This window comes from Ctenopharyngodon idella, chromosome 16, assembly GCF_019924925.1.
Source record: "Ctenopharyngodon idella isolate HZGC_01 chromosome 16, HZGC01, whole genome shotgun sequence".
Lineage (NCBI taxonomy): Eukaryota > Metazoa > Chordata > Actinopteri > Cypriniformes > Xenocyprididae > Ctenopharyngodon > Ctenopharyngodon idella.
The window spans coordinates 22,943,590-22,962,525 of record NC_067235.1 but is presented as its reverse complement, the minus strand read 5'-3'; the positions used below and the strand labels follow the sequence as shown (position 1 = coordinate 22,962,525).

Genomic DNA, 18,936 nt, shown 5'->3' with positions numbered 1-18,936 from the left:
CATTGTTTTCTCTAAGCGCTTGTTCTGTTAGTTTTGGCTTGGTGTCTAAGTGTCACAGTCCTGAGATGACAGTCTATAGCTTCATTAACTGGTATGTGCAGATCAAACAAACAGACATTTTATGAATGAAAAGGCCTCATTTGTGTGTCTGTGGAGACAAAAGATAAGAACATGTTCTTCAGATGTAGCAGAAACGATGGTGTGATGACATCTACAAAAATATTAAGCAGCACAACTGTTTTCAACATCGATGATAAGAAATCAGCATATTAGACTGATTTCTGAAGGATCATGTGACACTGAAGACTGGAGTAATTGCTGCTGAAAACTTTACTTTGCCATCACAGGAATAAATTGCATTTTAAAACATACTAAAATAAAAAAAAGTTTAAATGTTTTACCTTTTTTTCCCCTGTATTTTTTTATTTATTTTTTTTATCTTTTTTTCAGAAACATTAAAAACATCTTACAGACTCCAAATTTTTAAAGTCCCCCTGTAGTCAATAATTTTATTCCTTAAAACTCATCTTTGATCACCAAAATAACATATTTAAACGTTTTTCCTGTGAAAATGCGTCGGACACATAGCGGTAATTAATATGATTAGCATTTTGCTTGACTATGTTATCAAACAGCTAATAATGTGTTGCTAATGTTACACAAACCATGTTCACAAACGCTTTGAACAACTCAGAACAGAGGAGAAAGGCATACAGTTCATCATAACGTTGTAATATGCACCATACACCCGCCATATTGCTAAATCTACCCGATTTTTCATGTCAACAGAAAAATATACCGGGATAACCTTCTTATGAGACTCCCTTGCACGGTCAGTTAATGATATGCTAAAGCCCGCCGGCACGTTGATGTGATTGGTTACAAGGTAGTTTGTGACGTCAGAAACACTAGCGATTTCAAACTGCAGGTTTGAAATTGTATTTGGTTTACTGCAGTTTTAAATTGAACATACTAAGCAATGGTGTTAACTTGTGAATTTACATATAGTTTGTCTTAAAGCATGTTAAAAACACCAGATAGACACATGAACAACATTAAAACCTTGATTTTCACCACAGGGGGGCTTTAACCCCTAGTGTACAAATCACGCTACATAAACTAATGAATGTGATTTTTTTTTTTTTTTTTTTTTCACAGGGCCAAAAGTAAGCATTAAATCTCCAAAATTGTGCAATTAGGTGAACTCAAAACTGGTGTTCATCACTGATCAATTATTGTTGTCTTTGTTCTTAGGTCGGCTGTGGAATGTCACAGCTTTCTTAAGCGATCCAGACCTTTATCTTCAAATGACTGCAGTCCTGCTGTCTGACTGGATCATCTTTTGAGGTAAGAACCTGTGGGAAAAGGTTTATTGAACTGGTGAAAGTCACTCAAACAATTTATTTTGTTTTCTCCTCACGTCCGGCTCTTTTGTAGAAATTTGCTTGGTGAAGTAGAGTTGAGCCCCTTTGAAGGACAATGACTTGATTTGACAGAAAATTGAAATATCATCCAACTTCATTATTTTGGCTGGACTATTCACCCGAGGCCATTGTGTGGGGGGGGACGTCTGTCGATTTTTAGAAGAATACAAATATAATTTAAAAGAAACATCTGACAATCTGTCAGACAATCTGTTTAAATGAAGTCTCACGGCGAGCAGGCGACAAACGATAGAAAAGTATCACAGTTGGAGATGGTAACAGGGAGATGGGCAGATTTTCAAAAGCATTGAAAAAGAGAAACAAGCAGACGACAAAATCTGAGAGAGATCACTTAAGACAAGACAAAACAGATGAGACGGGAGACTTGACATGAAGAGTGGGAAAAAATCTGCTGGAAACACACATGCATCACAGAGCACCTGTGCAAGGCCCTTTTACTCATGCCCCTGTCTACCTAGATATCCTTTAGAGATCAAGACGCATCCCACAATGCTGGAGAGCCGGGCTGGTGGTGACAGGCTCTGTCGGCCGGCTACGGGGAGCAGATGGCTGGCCAGATGCAGGGTTGCGTTTGACCTTGGGCCCCGTGGAAGGCTAAACATCATAGGCGTCCTCCGGCGCTTCCACCTTTCTGCCGCTCCATGGAGCCACTGCTTTGCTCTGACAGCTTATGGTTGTTTTATTTAGATGAGCCATATGGAACCATTATGTGCTCCATCGTTTATGTGCTATCACTATTCCCAGTGTAGTTTATCACCCAATGTGCATTTGAACAAAGACGAGTTCAAGTCCCCCAGACTGTCCATGACTGTAGAGATACGGCATAAGATATGACTAATCACATTCAGCTTTGTGCACAGACCAAAAGGGGTGGCAGAATTATAATTGGGGTCAGCTGATGCAGACTTGATGGAAGGGATCTTTCGTAAGCCAGTGACGCAAAGGTTTATAAGCACGCATACCAGCTTCAGCTGCCAAGCAATAGTTTACCTAGAATTCTGCTTCATACACACTCCATGCTGCATGGAGATTGTTTTATCATTATATGATAACCAATAAATGTTTGATTAATAAAATTCTATACTATTTTACCTTAAATAAAGTCTAAACTAAAATCAATCATTTTAAATGCTACAAGTGAATTTAGGCATCACAACATTATAATGTACAGTATGAAAAATGGATATTTATTTTGATATTTGATAAACATTACATTTAAGGGTGTTATTTCATTATTAGTACTTTTAAAGATTAATTTCAAGTTAGCGTTAGATGACAGCAAAGGTAATATATATCCAATATCAGCATTTATATTTCCACTATCACCTGATGTTATCAATGGATTTCGCATCTGGGTTTACTATGGTATTTTGGCAGAAACTATGGTAAACAATTGTGAGATTGCACAAAACAATTAACTGCAAATCAGCATTAATAATCACAATTACATTGTCAAGAGAAATAATCGACAGTAATTATGCAGTTCTAATCTTGTTTTAGCCATCATATAATCTGATTTATTGAGTTATATGACTTCATTCTCTCACTAAGGTCATTGTAGTGTTTCCTTCAGGAGAGCGTCTGTTTCCTAAAAGCTTAATGGCTTTTAGCACACTGTTACAAAGTGCAATGTCTAGCGATTTACTCATTTTTCCATTTAAACACTTGTGCAGTGGTGTTCACAGATATGTGCCCTGCTAATGGTTCCTAGTCTCACAGTTTTCTTCAGTAATTCATAGCACCATTCATTCAGATTTTCACCTTCAGTTCTGACAATAGGGAGTGACGTTAACATAAAAAGCGACTCTGATAGACGTTCTTGGATCTCAGTACAGACATTGAGGCCACGTTCTGCTCCTCCACTTTTGAATCTTCATTCATATTCATCAAAGTACAATTTACTCTCCAATCTGAGAAGATAGCTGATCAAACACTTGGTGTCACAAAAGACAGAAGTGAGCTTATTTTCTTCATTTTTTTGAATCAAGTTTGAGAAAACTTGATAGCTTTCCAGCAGCCTCAAAAACATGAATTCATTCAAACCTCAAGCCTACCTGACAATTGAAATATTTACCATCAGATCTGGCTCCACGTCATTTTTTTCAACAAATACTCTTCCTCTCGTAAGAGGTTTATTTAACCACAGGTCAGCAGAATGGGCAGATGCCAGCAGAGGGTTTGGTCCACCATAGCTTTTTACTGATTTATAAATTCTCTCTCATGGTTTATCACTCTCATTAATGTCAGCACCTGCTGTAGTGGGGCTCTATCTGTCTGCCCGCAGGCCCTACAGCTGTGCACTGAGCTCAGGCAAACTGCCCATCAGTCCTGCCCCCTCCACCCATCCACTCCACCAATAAGCATTTGGAGTTGTAAAAACCTTGCTAGAATCAGGTGCACTTGCTCTGTTGATTGTAAATAGGGCTGCTCAATGACAAAAAATCATAATCACAATTATTTTGGTCACAAGTATTTTACACGATTATTGTTGGGTGATATGGTCAAAGTCTCATTTCATGATATGAGTCATTTTAAATGTCAGTTAAATTTCACAATTATAAATACTTCAGCAAAAACTAATACTAATTAATGTAAAGTCCTCGAAACAGTTACAGAAGACAAGTAAACAGTCAGCAATACAATAAGAACAAAGAAACTAATAACAAAAACTGACAAATACAACAGAACAAAAATACAAATTTAAAGGGAAGATTATTTTAATTTTTTTCATTATTATATAATTATTATTTGTTATTTTACTTTATTACTTATTTTATTTCCCAACTAATGACTCATCCGGGCTTTCCAATAAGTTGCACGTAAGGGGAAAAGTAGCGTCCTTCCACTTGAGAGAGTTGATACAATGTTCTTTGTTGTTCTTCTGTGTTTTAATAAATTTGTGTTATCAGAATCACGTTCATTCTTTCATTTGATTTGACATTATGGCCAAGGAAAATTGTCTTTAAAGGTATTTATTAACCAGACAAAAGTTAATTGACGTTCGCTGAATTCTGGGTTTATATCTTAAACTGCCGCTTCAGTGCAGTATAGCCACAGAGCTATGTAACAATGAGCACAATCTCCCGAGACACTACAATAGGCTACTAATAATTCATTAATAAGGGCTGTTTTCTTGTACAAAATTAAATATTTTAAGTTAAATGTACAGTGTTAGACATGTAAAAAAGACAAGATTCTAACAATGTCAAGATCAAATGCCTGACACGGTATTTTCACAGACTAACACACGTCACGTCTCTGGCATAGACTACAGTATTTAAAATAGCATATATGCATTAGTTATATTCTCAATTCAATTTACAGAGCAATTAACTATAGTCTATAGAAGAGACTAGGATTAGTGTGTATTTTTTTTACAGGCTATGGTGTCGACTCGCAAGACGCGGGGCGGGGCGGGGCGGGGCGAGGCGGGGGCGGGTGCGTGGCATCACGATGGTGTCTCTCCATCGTGATGTCGGTCAGCCATCACGATGGACGATGATATCGTCCATCGGCACAACCCTAGTTGGTGCACTGGACTGAATGCGGCAGTGGCACAATAATCATTTTGCGTCGATAATCTTGTTTTTTCATAATCGTTGGAAGCCAAAATCTAAATCAAAAAATCAATTGCGATGAATCGCACAGCCTTGTGTATTTATCATGCTCTTAGTATGCACATTCAAGTACAATGGTGTGAAAATGTATTAGCCAGATATTCTTTTTATATATCCCTTTAATAATAATAATAATAATAATAATAATAATAATAAGTCAAACATTACTAATATTGTCTCAGAACAGAATTTAAGTTGGAGTCAGAAACTCTTAGTGGTGAATATTCCCAAAAGCAGTCAGAATTTCTCAAAGGGCACAGTGGCACCTCATCCAGAAAGCTTTAAATTATCACAGAAAAACTTTCAAAGAACTACAGGCTTCTCTTGCATCAGCGAAGGTCATGGTCCATGACTCCATAATAAGAAAGGGACTGTGCAAAAATGGACTTTATGGAAGAGTAGTAAGGCAAAAATTTTGGTTCACTAGGAAGAACATCAAAGCTCATATCATGTTTGTTAAAAGCATGTGATGATCCCAGACCTTGGTTTATTCTTCTATTGACAGATGAGTCAAAATGTAACTTTTTTTGGTAGGGTCGATGCCTATATCTGTTGTCAAACAAATACAGCAGTGTATATTGTAACAATGTGCTGCCCAGTGTTTTGCTGCCTGTGGTGGCCTCGGTGACTTATTGTATTCTCCCATATGCTAGATGATTCTTTAAGAGATTGTCCGAGCATCTGACCGTGAGCTGAAACTTAAGTGTACTTGAATGATGCAGCAGTACAATGATCCAAAACACAGTGAAGTTGACATCTGAAGGACTACAAAGAAACAAAGACTCATATCAAATTAAAGGTGGCGTCTGATTGTCGCTAGTGCTGTTTAATGTTGTCTAGCCAGATATTAGATTTAAGGGGGGCATTCACTTTTTCTCAGGGGTGATGTACGAGTCTGTTAGCCAATTTTACCCAATGAAATTTTCTCTTGGGTTCCCTTTGTGCAATATTATAATTTGTTTTTCAAATTAGAAATTGCTAAGCGGGAAAATACCTTTTCACAGCACTGCATGTCAATAATAAAACAGAAATTTGTAAATACTGCAAACAAAACATTGCTTAATAAGCATTATAAGAAGCTCAGTGAGTTTTCAAATTGAGTTTTTTCCTCTTTCGGGGCACAGAACTGAATATGGTGTTAAAAGAACAAGCAGAGTGGCAGGAGAAGGAAGAGAAAAGAAGGGTCAAAACCAGCATCTCCCCCTCCTTCTGTTCTTATTCACAAATTGATTTCTTAGGACCCGGCGCCGCATTACACTTTGTTTGTGCATTGTGTGTGTGTTTTCTGCTGCCTTTAGTTTGTCTGTTAATCCATCAGCGCTGGCGTTGGGGGGAAAAGGCTTGCACATTCGGAGCCAGGAAGCACCTTCTGGCTCATCTGTGTCCCTTAATCCTGAGAACAGCCATGCTGGTGAGATTGCAGGCCCCTCGGAGTCTCTCCTTCTGGAAATTTCAAAGTCAGGCATTGGCGATTTGGAAGACAGGGAGGCAAAGTCTGCAGGGAGCCTTCATGCAGGTCAGCCCAAATCTTTAGCTGAGAGCCCCTGGTTCAGTGCAGGTGGATCTGAGGTCTGTGCTGAGGGAGAGTTGTTGTTAGGCAGATGGAGAGGGATTAACCCCCTCTGCCGCCACCACCCATCTTTGAATTATGAATGTCCCCTCTCTCTTAATGTCTGTCAGCTTTTCAGAAAGCATAACTGTGAATACAAGTTACAACCCTCTTGCGGCCCTCAGTATTTCTCTATGCAGCTACGTATGTGTCATAAAAGACATTTACTGTCTTTAATAGTCAGAAGTAATTTCTTTATTCTATACTTTTTTTTTTTATCATCGGCGGAGGGTGAACCAACTGTAGGTTAAAGTTATAAAATCTAGGTGTAGGTATTCCCCCATCATCCATTTCTCAAGAATTTTGTCTTGTTTTAAGGATGTTTAGATATATTTACTGGATCATTTCTTTGAGAGAATTTCTTTGAAAGAATGTCTTGAATTAAGTGTATTTTTATTTGTTTGAAATATAAACTTCACAAAATGTTGTTCAATTTTCTAGAGCAATTTAAGGTAAAACAACAACAATTTAATAATAATAATAATAAGCCATTATTTAATTATATCTGATTATTATAGTATGTTATTATAATACACTAACTTTCAAAAGTTGGGTCAATAAGATTATTAAATGGTTTTAAAATCTCTTATGCTCACCAAGACTGCATTTATATGATCAAATACAGTCAAAACAGTAGTATTGTGAAATATTAAAATTTAAAATACATTTCTATTTTAAAATGTAATTTATTCATTTGATGGCAGTGCTGGATTTTCAGCATCGTTGCTCCAGTCTTCAGTTGTCACATCCTTCAGAAATCATTTTAATATGCTTATTTGATGCTCAATTTTTAAAATTATTATCAATGATAAAAACCACTGTGCTGCTTATTGTTTTGTGGAAAATGTAATTGATTATTTTCAGGTTTAATATAATATAATATAATATAATATAATATAATATAATATAATACAATATATAATATAATATAATATAATATAATATAATATAATATAATATAATATAATAATATATTGACAGATTCAAAACTGTATATCCCACATGAGTACCACAGTTCAGTATATATGGATCATATGTTTATTTTTAGAGTAACCTTCCTGTTCTACTTGAGGTAATATATATGGTAAACAAACAACTCATTTCATCATGCTGTAACACTTGTGTAACCCGCAACTTGTTCACCTTTAATACCTGGCCAAAAGGAAAGTTTGTTTTGGACCCGAGGATGCACTGTGATGCCGATGTTTGAACTCATGTGTTGTGCTCAGGGAGGCAGGGACTCCACAACGGGTGCTGTGAGGATTCACAAACACAAAGGAGTGGCAAATTCATGAAAATGAAACGAATGAGGTTAATACAGCTTGTTTTATGCAGAGATCCTTGAGGATGACATTTGTTGTGTTGCACGAAAATGTAAATGAAGAGGAAAGCCTTGCTTCAAAACGTCTCAGAGGGAGGCAGGCACTGTGTTCATAGAAAAAAACAGCAGATCTGGGATCAGATTCCACCTTGTCTTCCCTAATCACAGACAGAGAAGACTACAAAGCAAAACAGATCTAGAAATATCTCTCGTATAATGTTTCACATTGTTAGAAACTTCCTTAATATGGCACAAAATCTCTCTCTCTGTCTTTTTGAACTCCCTCCCCTTTTTTTTTCGTCTTTTTTGGCTTAGTTTGGTGTCTTAGCTCATGATCTTGCAGTATGTTCTGCTTTACAGGCTCAGTTCTGCCAGTGAGATATGACCCTGGCTGAAAACATTGAAGAATTGAGCATCAGCCCTTTAGATGCCAGATCTGTCTTTCTCTACAAAGTAAGAAAGAGAAGGCATCTCTTCACCAATGAGATTCTATAAAGGCAATTAGCTTAACGGCGACTGTGATGACAAGGCTTTGGCTCGCTTAGGAGATGTGAACCGCCTTACTGTGATTTACCTCAGACAGAGAGGACACCTTGGGAATTTAACTTGCCGTACTTTTTAGAAGTTTGTTGAAGTAAACAACTCTGGTGCTCATTAACTTCACTGTTGCCCTCAGTTATGCAATGGACTCTTAAATCTAGCTGAATACTCTGCTTGTGTCTCATTCTGCTCTCTAATTCCCTATGACGTAAATAAGGACATTGTGAACAAATTCATGCACTAGCAAGGCCCTTGATACACTAAAGATTGGGACACTGATGACTCGATTACCAGAAAGCTTAGCAGACTGAGTCACAATTACAAGGTTTATGCATTCATTGTAACTGGTTTTTTTCAACATTGCTGTATAACCCTTTTATTGTAGCTATAAAAATGTACACTGCCATTATGAAAAATGTGCTTTTCCTGCATTTTTATTAATGGCATATCACATATCAAACATATCACACAGCAAAGTACAAAATTTATTACAATATAACTACAAATCGACAAATATCGTAGAACATAAACGCATAAATAAAAATGGGGGGGGGGACTGTATGTTGGCACTAATATCAGTTATTATCCAATATTAGAGGGTTTTTTTTTTTTTTTTACATTTATCAATAACAGTCAATATTTAATTGTGCATGGTCATGTCTCTTATTTTTATATTAAGATTAACATTAGCGTCATCTAATGCTCCCTTAGTTATCTTTAATAATAATACTAATCATGTAAATCCTAATGAATAATTTAAAGGATTAGTTCACTTTAAAGTGAAAATTACCCCAAGCTTTACTCACCCTCATCCTAGGTATATATCTTTCTTCTTTCAACTTTCTAAGTTGAATACAGAAGGCAGTCTGGTGGAAGCTAGATATTTTACTTTATAACTTATTAAATATGGATATTTTTCTTATACAAATGCATCATTTTGCTTCAGAAGGCCTTTATTAAGTATGTTTATGATGGATGGATGCACTTTCTTGAGCTTCAAACTCATCGTTTCCTGTTCACTGCCATTATAAAGCTCGGATGCATCAGGATATTTATTAATATAACTCCGATTGTGTTCATCAGAAAGAAGAAAGTCATATACACTTAGGATGGCTTGATGGTGAGTAAAGCTTGGGGTAGTTTTAAAATTTTAAAGTGAACTAATCCTTTAAGTAATTGTTCGCAAATCTAAAAATTTAAATTTTTCATACTGTACATACATGGTAATGTTGTGATTCCTAAATTCATTTGTACTTTTAAAATGATTTATTTTATTTTAGTTTTATTCTATTCTTTTATTCTTGTTTTCGTTTGTTTTAATACCAGCCATTTACTGGTTATCAGCTCATGAAAATAATTAGAAGCTTATTGGTATTGGCTAACACTTTCAATTGTTCTTAATTGTATTTTAAATTGTAACATTTAAGCAAGCATTGTAAGCATCAATTTTACTTACATTTTAAGAAAATACATTTCTAAATATAGTGAGCATGCTCACTGGTTTCACGGTGGGTGCATTCTGGGAATTTCTGAGGCACAAACATTTCTCTGCACTGGAGTGATATGGACAACAGGACTCCCTGGTCAGTGCACTACTGAACTAGGCAGTGGATCAAGACACAATGGATACATGAATGTGACTTATTCGGATCCTTTCCTTCACTTCTAATTCCTTTCTCACTCACTTTCTCCGTCATTTGTTCTCAAGTCATTTGTCTCATTACTCTAATTCAACAGTGCACTTCGCCGTCTTTGTGGGGGAGGTCTGGCTCATTTAAAGGCCTGATTGGAATAAGAAGATGATGGTGGTGAAGGAGCCATTTATATAAGATGTGAAGGAAGGTGGTCTCAGCTATTTTGAGTACCAACCCATGCCCACAAAACCTGCCAATTAGCTTAAGTGGCCTCCCAGCGAGCTGGATTAGTCCCGTACCTTTTCTCGAGAGTGAGAAAAGCACTTTCTTACCAAAAAAAAAAAAAGTGGCAAAATTGGTTAAGCTTCCGTGCTCTAATTGCAGGCCTGGTTGCAAAATAGCATGTTACATTACAGACGCCCACATACAGACGTGTTTTACATTGAGGTAAAATGACTCCTTGGTTAAGCTGTGCAACACGACTGCTGTTTTTCTGTGCTTTCTACCTGTTGTGTTGCAATGTACTTTTGTTCTGCCAAGCTGGCTACCTCAGATAAGTTTTCTTCACTTTTGTTCTGTTCCATTTATTCTCACTTTGGCCACATTGTTTCTCTTTAAGGGTGCTACATCTTAAAAATAGCCAGTGTTCATTTCGATCCTGTGTGTGTGAAATGCGTGGTAAAAGTTTTGACCAGATTCCAAAAAAGTGGTTCCCACAGTCTTCGCGCCGCAGGCAGGACAGACAGCGTGTATCGATCAGGGTGTAAAGCGGGGTTTCGCCAGAGATTAATACTGCGCTCAGCAGAGCTCATGAAGTTGTTAACGTAATGTGGAAAAACCTGTGTGATCAGCCATATTGACAGCGCAGGGCAAGGCCACTGATTAAGTAAGTGAAGTTCATTTCACAAGCTCATTTTGGTTCCCACATCAACACTACATCATGTCTGAATTCTTTCTCCAAAGAAAATTTTGTTTTGCCCTTGTATGAGCCGGTGTTGGGGAGTAAAGAACTAAAAGTTGTGTCAGAGTAACATAATAAAACGTTACATATTTTGTGCATGCACATCAGATAACACAAACATGCATTCTGCTTTATGCCCAAACATGACGAACAGTTCACTCAAATAGTTTATCGTTTTATTTTTGGTTGGATTACATGATTCACTGATTCATTTAAGTTTGCGGCATTTTATGTCTACGTTTTGTTGCCATATACAAAACAATATAATATTTACTACAATAATCTTCAATAAAAATGTTATAGTATTTAGTTAAATGCTGCTTTTGGCCACTTTTTATTGTATTTTATTCTGTTATATCTATATTCTAGTTTTATTGATCCTATTAAGTAGAAAAAGTTTGTGTTAGTAAATAAATCTGCAAAAATGCTGTTTAATGGCATCACCCTAATTGAGATCCTCATTGTTTTTGCCACAAATAGTGCTCTAATTTTAAAAAAGAAAGACAGAATCAACTATTTTTGTGGTAGTAGTCAAACATAGCTACCAAAACATCCACTTTCACATAAAGCATTGGGAAGTCAGATTAATTTACATAATGGTTAATTATAATGCACCAGTTTATTAAAAAGATGAACTGATTCCTTTGAGCCCCTTTTCAGGCCTCTGTGCAGAATCTTTTTGTAGTGATACAAATTAATAAGATCATATTTTGTTAAATAATCTTACAAATTAATAATCTTTAAGTAAATGCTGCTGCTTGACCACTGTGTTTTATTCAAATATATACGTAAATTATGGCATTTTCTAGTTTTATTGGGGGCATTTAAGGGTATACTCACACACAGTTGTGTCCACACAGCTTTCAAAATATACTCAACCACGGATGGACGAGTTCGACACATGCGCAGTACAAATGCTTTTTATACTCAACCAGACATCAGAGGACAGCACTGAGTTGTCAATTACAGGATTTTGCTGCTCGGAAGGATAGAAGAAAAAAAGCAGATGTTACTGTTTTGTATCGCTCTTTTCGACTATTACACAGTACATCACAACTGTGTAATGCGGACCCTCCTGATGACAAAAATTGTCGCGCACACAGTGCGTGGACTTTCACGGAATGTGGATAGCCAAAGTATTCTTTGGGCTTTAGTGGAAATAAATATTTTTTTATGTATTGGCAGTAGCTTGTAGTATAGCTAACATTTTTTTTTTTTTTTTTTTTTTTTTTTTGAAAGAGTAGCTTGACTGTTTTTTTTTTTTTTTACTGCTTTAACTTATTAACTTAAGCTACAGTACACTTCAAAGCATCTTCCCCAGCACTGGTAGGGTAGGAGAACACATCCAGGAGATAGATGGTTTAATCCAGCAAGTCATAACAGAAGAGACTTTATTAGGAAGAATATTAGTTATGAATCTTTATTTCAAGCTGCGCTCTTCATTGTCAGCACATTTGAAGGCTTAATGAATGCATATGTGTGGTGTCTAAAGCCTGAAGAATTTGTTATATATCTTTTTATTGGACGTGAAAGGTCACCTTGAGAAAGGGAAATTAGACATTCATTTTTTCCCCCTCTGCCCACTCAACATAGCTGACCTGCATTGGAGAGACGTGTTAGTGAGTTTTTAATCAGCATGGATATTTATTTATTACCCTCAGCCTGGAGCTAATTTACTTCATCTCACTCACTCTCCTGTTTCAGGTCATTTACATACAGCCCTCCCCCTAAGCCTGCTGGGACAGGATTACTGTACTAATTGCTTTTTGGTATGATGGAGAACAAAGCAGTCTTTCTCTTCCCCTTCCTCATATTCCAAGCGACTAATGCTAAGAAGTTTGCAGGAAATCAGCCACTTGGGACCAAGACCTTGACCGAAATATATTTCGGAAGTTGCAGCTTGTGTGCGAGAGCTCATGTACTTGTCCATTTGTAATCATCTGCAATTCTGGTTCCTCAAGGACACGGTGAAACCGCATGATGGCTTCGATAGTCGACACACGTACACAAATGTACACAGGTGAATTGATTTTTTTTTTTTTTGTGTGTGTGATCGCTACACCAAAGTGTGATTGAGTGTCTTTTTGCAATCATGGGTCGTGTGCCAGACGACCCGCACACGCGAATGTGATGAATGACCTCACGATGAGCCCTGTCACTGGTAGGTAATGTCGCTAAATCTCCCACCACAAAGACCACTGCATGTTCGATAATATCGACTGTGTGTGCGTGTATGTGAGCTCATCCTCTGTTTGGGGTGTTGTGGGATATCTTTTCTTTCATCTTAGTGTTATGGTATACATTTATCTTTGTGTTTCCGTTGTTGAATATAGATGTCTTCGATGGCCGATCCAAAGAGCAAAGGTGGAGGGAACGGACTGATACAGATCAAGATGAATAAAAGGATGGAGGAATAATAGTATTAATAGATGAACAGGAAGAAATCTCTTTATCTGGAGGGTTTAACATTTTGCTAAAGGGATCCTTCATTTCGGATCGCCTACATGTGCCTTTCGGGCAACATCTAAAGTTGTACGCTCATTCAGATCCTTCATGGCTAAGGCCAGATGGTCAACAGGTTACTTCGTTCTTTCATTCATGATTTATACCTCCTGTTTGATTCAGATCTGATTCGTCAAGAGTTTCTGTCGTGACATGGTTGCTTTTCGAGTCGTTTTCCACCCACAAATATAAAATGATCTCTTTGCAATTATTTCCGAAGCCTGCGTTTAGAGTCAGTGAAGCCTGCGGCCGCTATTACCCGCAATCTCAGAGCATTTATTACCTGTTTAGAGTTATACCAGCTCACGGATGTTGTAATGATGGCCTTAGGACAGACGTTCGAGGCTCGAGAGAGACTTTTCTCTCTCTCCATCTCTTTTAAGTCCAGAGGTGCCTTCTGAAGCTTGATGCTTTTGACAAAAGTGTCTCAAATTGAAATGCTTAAAACTGTGGACCACCATCTGTGTTACCATGGAGACCGGATTTTTTTTCTTCTCCGGAGTGGAGAGCACCGGTTTCATGGCACTCTAATTGCCCTGTCAGACAGTGGTGCGGGAGGTTTTAATGTAGAGTTTGGCACTCAATGCCAGGAGTAGAGAACATCAGCTCCTTTGTGAGTTTATTTAGAGTTTAGATGGAGAGAAATATTTAGTGAGTCTGAGAAACCTGAATGTTCCTCTATAAGCTCTTGGTAAATAAAGTTTTGTTTGTGAAAGTCTCTTTAAAAGTCATTGTAACTTCTCGTGCTTATTTAAAGACTTTTATTTGACAGTTCTTGAAGCCCCATAGATCTAAATTGGCCTTTCACTTGGCAAGCCTTTTTTTTTTTTGGTGATTACATATAGTATAAGAGTGTGCACAATTAACAAGTTTTCTTTTAAGTTTTAAAGTGTCAGTTCACCCAAAAATGAAAATTCTGTTATTAATTACTCACCCTAATGTCGTTCCAAACCCGTAAGGCTTTCGTTCATCTTCGGAACACAAATAAATATCTTTTTTATGAAATCTTGAGTGCTTTCTGTCCCTCCATTGACAGCAATGCAACTACCACTTTGACGCTTCAAAAAGTTCATAAAAATATCATAAAACTAATCCATGTGAATTGAGTGGTTTAGTTCAAATTTTCTGAAGAGACACGATCGCTTTATATGATGAACAGATTTAATTAAGGCTTTTATTTAACGGGTGAAAAACTTTAATACGTTTATTCAGCAAGGATGCATTAAATTGATCAAAAGTGACAGTAAAGACATTTATAATGGTATTTTAATTGTAATATTTCACAATATTACTGTTTTTAGTATTTTTGATCAAATAAATGCCTTGGTTAGCATAAGAGATTTCTTTCAAAAACACTACAAAATCTTACTGACCCCAAACTTTCGAATGGTAGTGTACTCTTTGTATTCATATGTGACCCTGGACCACAAAACCAGTCATAAGGGTCGTTTTTTTGAAAGTTGAATAAATATGTTTTCCATTGATGTATGGTTTAAGATAGGACAATATTTGGCCGAGATACAACTATATGAAAATCTGGAATTTGAGGGTGCAAAAAAAATCAAAATATTGAGAAAATCGGCTTTAAAGTTGTCCAAATAAAGTTCTTAGCAACGCATATTACTTACAAAAGTACATTTTTGATATATTTATGGTAGGAAATTTACAAATTCTCTTCATGGAACATGATCTTTACTTAATATCCTAATGTTTTTTGGAATAAAAGAAAAATTGATAAATTTGACCCATACAATGTATAGTTGGCTGTTGCTACATGCGACTTATGACTGGTTTTGTGGTCCAGGGTCACATATTGTATTGATTTGGTTCTGAAAAACTTTTTATGCTATATTCAAGATTTTTAAATTTAATGACTCACTGGAAATGTCATGTGGTGTGACCAAGTAAAAAATAATTACATATATACCTTACACCTTGATTTAAACCAGTGTACATGTATTCAAGGTGTGCACAAGGGTACACAACCATTGTTTTAAATGTAGTTTTCAAGGTAAAATGTTGGACCACATAACTTTTCCAGAGAAATTTTTTCAAATATTGATAAGCAGTAAAGCAGTTTTGTTAAAATATTTTTTTCAGCAACAATACATTTTTTTTTTTTTTTAAATTATAAGATAGGACCAAAAATTAGCGTAACATCATTGAACCTTTTATTATTTAGATTTTAAAATCCGCATGAACCGTAAGTTGGAACCGACTTTACTTTCAGTGTTGACATATTTCCAAGTGAAACAGAATATTGAATAATAATATTTTAGCGCACCTCCTCTCCTTCTCTTGCTCGTGACAGGCTGACGCTTGAAAGGGAGTGGTTAAGCAAATTTTCAGATTTTGATTAAAGATTACCACAACAAACAGTTTCTTTCTGTGTATTAACTTGCAAAGGTTAATTGTTCACCACTAGACTAGTACTGTGCACTAACAAAGTAAATAGTGTCAATTTTGATTTCATAACAACTTCAAGTACGTGGTCAGCATTTTTCAACATTTGCTTGGTCTTTCGTAAAAGAGTTGCATAACATGCAGGCGGCAGAAATAACCTAGGTATTTTGGTACCACAAACTTTTGAAATATTCAAAAGCCTTAGTAAAAGGTTTCGGTCAGCGTTTCATAGCCACTAAGTAGTCTGCTGTTGGCCTCGTATCTGTTTGAGTAGATGTACAGTGCGGACCTGAGACACTACAGAGTTGTTGATGTAAAGCATTTTTGCTGTACGGTGCTGGGGATAAAAATGCCTGCGGCGGCGATTGCACAATACGCGAGCCTGTGTGAAAGAGCAGCGGCGATCTCACCTGCCCTGAGGCTCCTGCTCTGGGCGTTGAGCACATTGTGTTTCCTGCAGGGCCACGTGTGCAGCCCTGTGTCTACTGTCGATCTGCCCTTCACTCTGAGGAGCAGCCGGCAGACAGACAGAACACGGTAATCAATAACTTCCATTTAGCGGTGAGCGAGTGATGTTCACACGTCCATCAGAGAGAAATGGAAGTGAACGACGGGGTGAGACTGACTTCACAGATCGACAGCATAGCATTAGGTCCATTTCACAGCATAACTGCAACATCAGGCCCACGTTGTGCTTTTATGCAAACACTGTTTATGTGAAGTTTTACAGAAAATAAAGTAATTTCTGTCTTTTAATGTCGGCCATATGGGGATGTATGGTATTGGTATGGTAACATATTGGTTATCTGCTGACATTACAGTTTTTTTTTATTTTTTATTATTATTTTAACAGTATTTATATATATTTAATTTTGTGTGTGTGTGTGTATATATAATATATATATATATATATATATATATATATATATATATATATATATATATATATATATATATATATATATATATATACACATTTTTTTTCCCCACTACTTTTATATTTAGATCACTTTACTGCCATCTAATGCTCTCTTAAAGTTGATCTTTAAAAACATTAATAACTAAATAACTGTTAACTGTAATCTTGATCAAATCAAATTGAATCAAAATGTATATTCATTTTTCATACTACACATCGTAATGTGATGCTTAAGTGTATGTTTAGCATTTAAAACAATTTTATTTTTTAATATTTTGTTTTTAATTTTTATTTTATTTGATTTAAATTTGTAGTCTAAATACAATAGAAATTTAATTTTAAAAATTTTAATTCTAATTTTTATTACTAATAAAAATAAGTATCATCTTATCAGTATTGAGCAGAGTTTTAATATGTGTGTACCTATAATTGGCATCAAAATAAGCACAGGTTTTGTGTGCTGTTCAAAACAAGACTTTGAAACACTGTTATACGATAAACTTTGTGTGGCACTATTTCAATGGTGTTTTAATGACAGAGTTTATGGTGTTTTAAAGGCAGTACTTTAGGGGACTTGGCCGCTGAGTTTATGATTTTGTCAGACAGGAGTTTGACCTGTAGGCTTTTATTCTCCTCAAACACACACACACACACACACACACACACACACACACACACACACACACACACACAAACACACAAACACACAAACAAACAAACAAACAAACAAACAAACTCTCAGAGGAGCTGAAAATGCTAGAGGAGGTCATGGTTGTGTTGCATTTGTTCTGTGTGTACAGAGGAAGAGAGAGAGAGAGAGAGAGAGTCTTCTGTTGACATTGAAGCCAATCAGAATGCCAGGTTCGATAAGTCTCCATCGCTTTCACTCCTCACTCTATCTGGCATTAATATGCATTTCGTATTGGATAGTAAGTATTCTCTAGATTGCATTCCAATGTGTCTCCTGTGTGGTCGGATAGAGATACGATCACTGTTACCCGAGCAAAATGGAAAGCAAAATACTGACAGATAATTCAGAAACACTTTACTCATTCACTTTAGAAACATTGCTACAGTAAAGGATGCTAAAAGGAATCAGAAGTGAAGAAAATAGGGGACAATAAAGTTTTAAAGTGTGACCTGACTGAGGATGTCGGGAGAGAAAAAAGGGATTCCTGGTGTAGTCCAGTGGAATAATTCATTGGATGTTGTTCAATAAATCAGGTGACCAGATCGAAGTGTTTCTTTTTCATGTTACCAGAGCAGAATAAAAAGAAAAAAGGCAAGAACTTACAACACAATGCTTTGACAACAGATAAAAATGGACCATAACTGAAAACTTAAAACCTATTCCATGTCAGTGACTGCTAACTAATGTTGACTATGGAACAAAAGCGCTTTAGCTTTTACATATTTGTTGACTCTGGTCAGAATCCTTTCATGTCCAGACCACCTCCAAATGTGGTGATTCAGTGGGTTTGGTGACTAACTTTTAAAATGATCAAATGCATTCTGACTGAGATCCAATGACCAAAAACAAAAAAAGTGTCTCTCAGAGGGGATGAGGGTGATATTTAGAAGGTGTAAACGTCTAAATCTGCTGTGCTGTCTCTCACAGCTTTCTTTGCTTTGCTGTGTAAAAGCCTGCTAATGTCATTGTGCTTCAGGCGTCAGTAAACTGTCAGCTGTTTGGGCTACTTAAAGATAGCAGCGCGTGTGTTCCCACAACCCTAGAGTGCCTTAGATCTTGGGAAAAATGCAGAGGGTAAACAAAAGCTAGTGTGTGATTGTGTGTTTTCTTTTTGTCCCTGGAGTTTTCTGAAAAATCACAGTGATGACGGGACATGCTCGGTAGGGCTATTTTTGGCATTTAATGTTTTTAGTGGCTGGGGCCTGACATGGAAATGGTATTACCAAAGTCTAGTGTAAATATGGCCCTTCAACTGGCCATTGTCACCTCCAAAAGCTCTTAAAACAATTACTTT

General features: G+C 36.6%; 1 protein-coding gene across 3 annotated transcripts in view; it reads left to right on the top strand.

The window, feature by feature from the left end:
* Nucleotides 1-18,936, top strand: part of sema6e (sema domain, transmembrane domain (TM), and cytoplasmic domain, (semaphorin) 6E) — a 154,843-nt gene that overhangs the window by 20,130 nt on the left and 115,777 nt on the right. For all 3 annotated transcript variants that reach the window (XM_051866641.1, XM_051866642.1, XM_051866638.1), the window contains exon 2: nt 1,255-1,347. The gene's annotated coding sequence lies outside the window, so the exon portion shown is untranslated. The remainder of the gene's footprint in view (nt 1-1,254; nt 1,348-18,936) is intronic.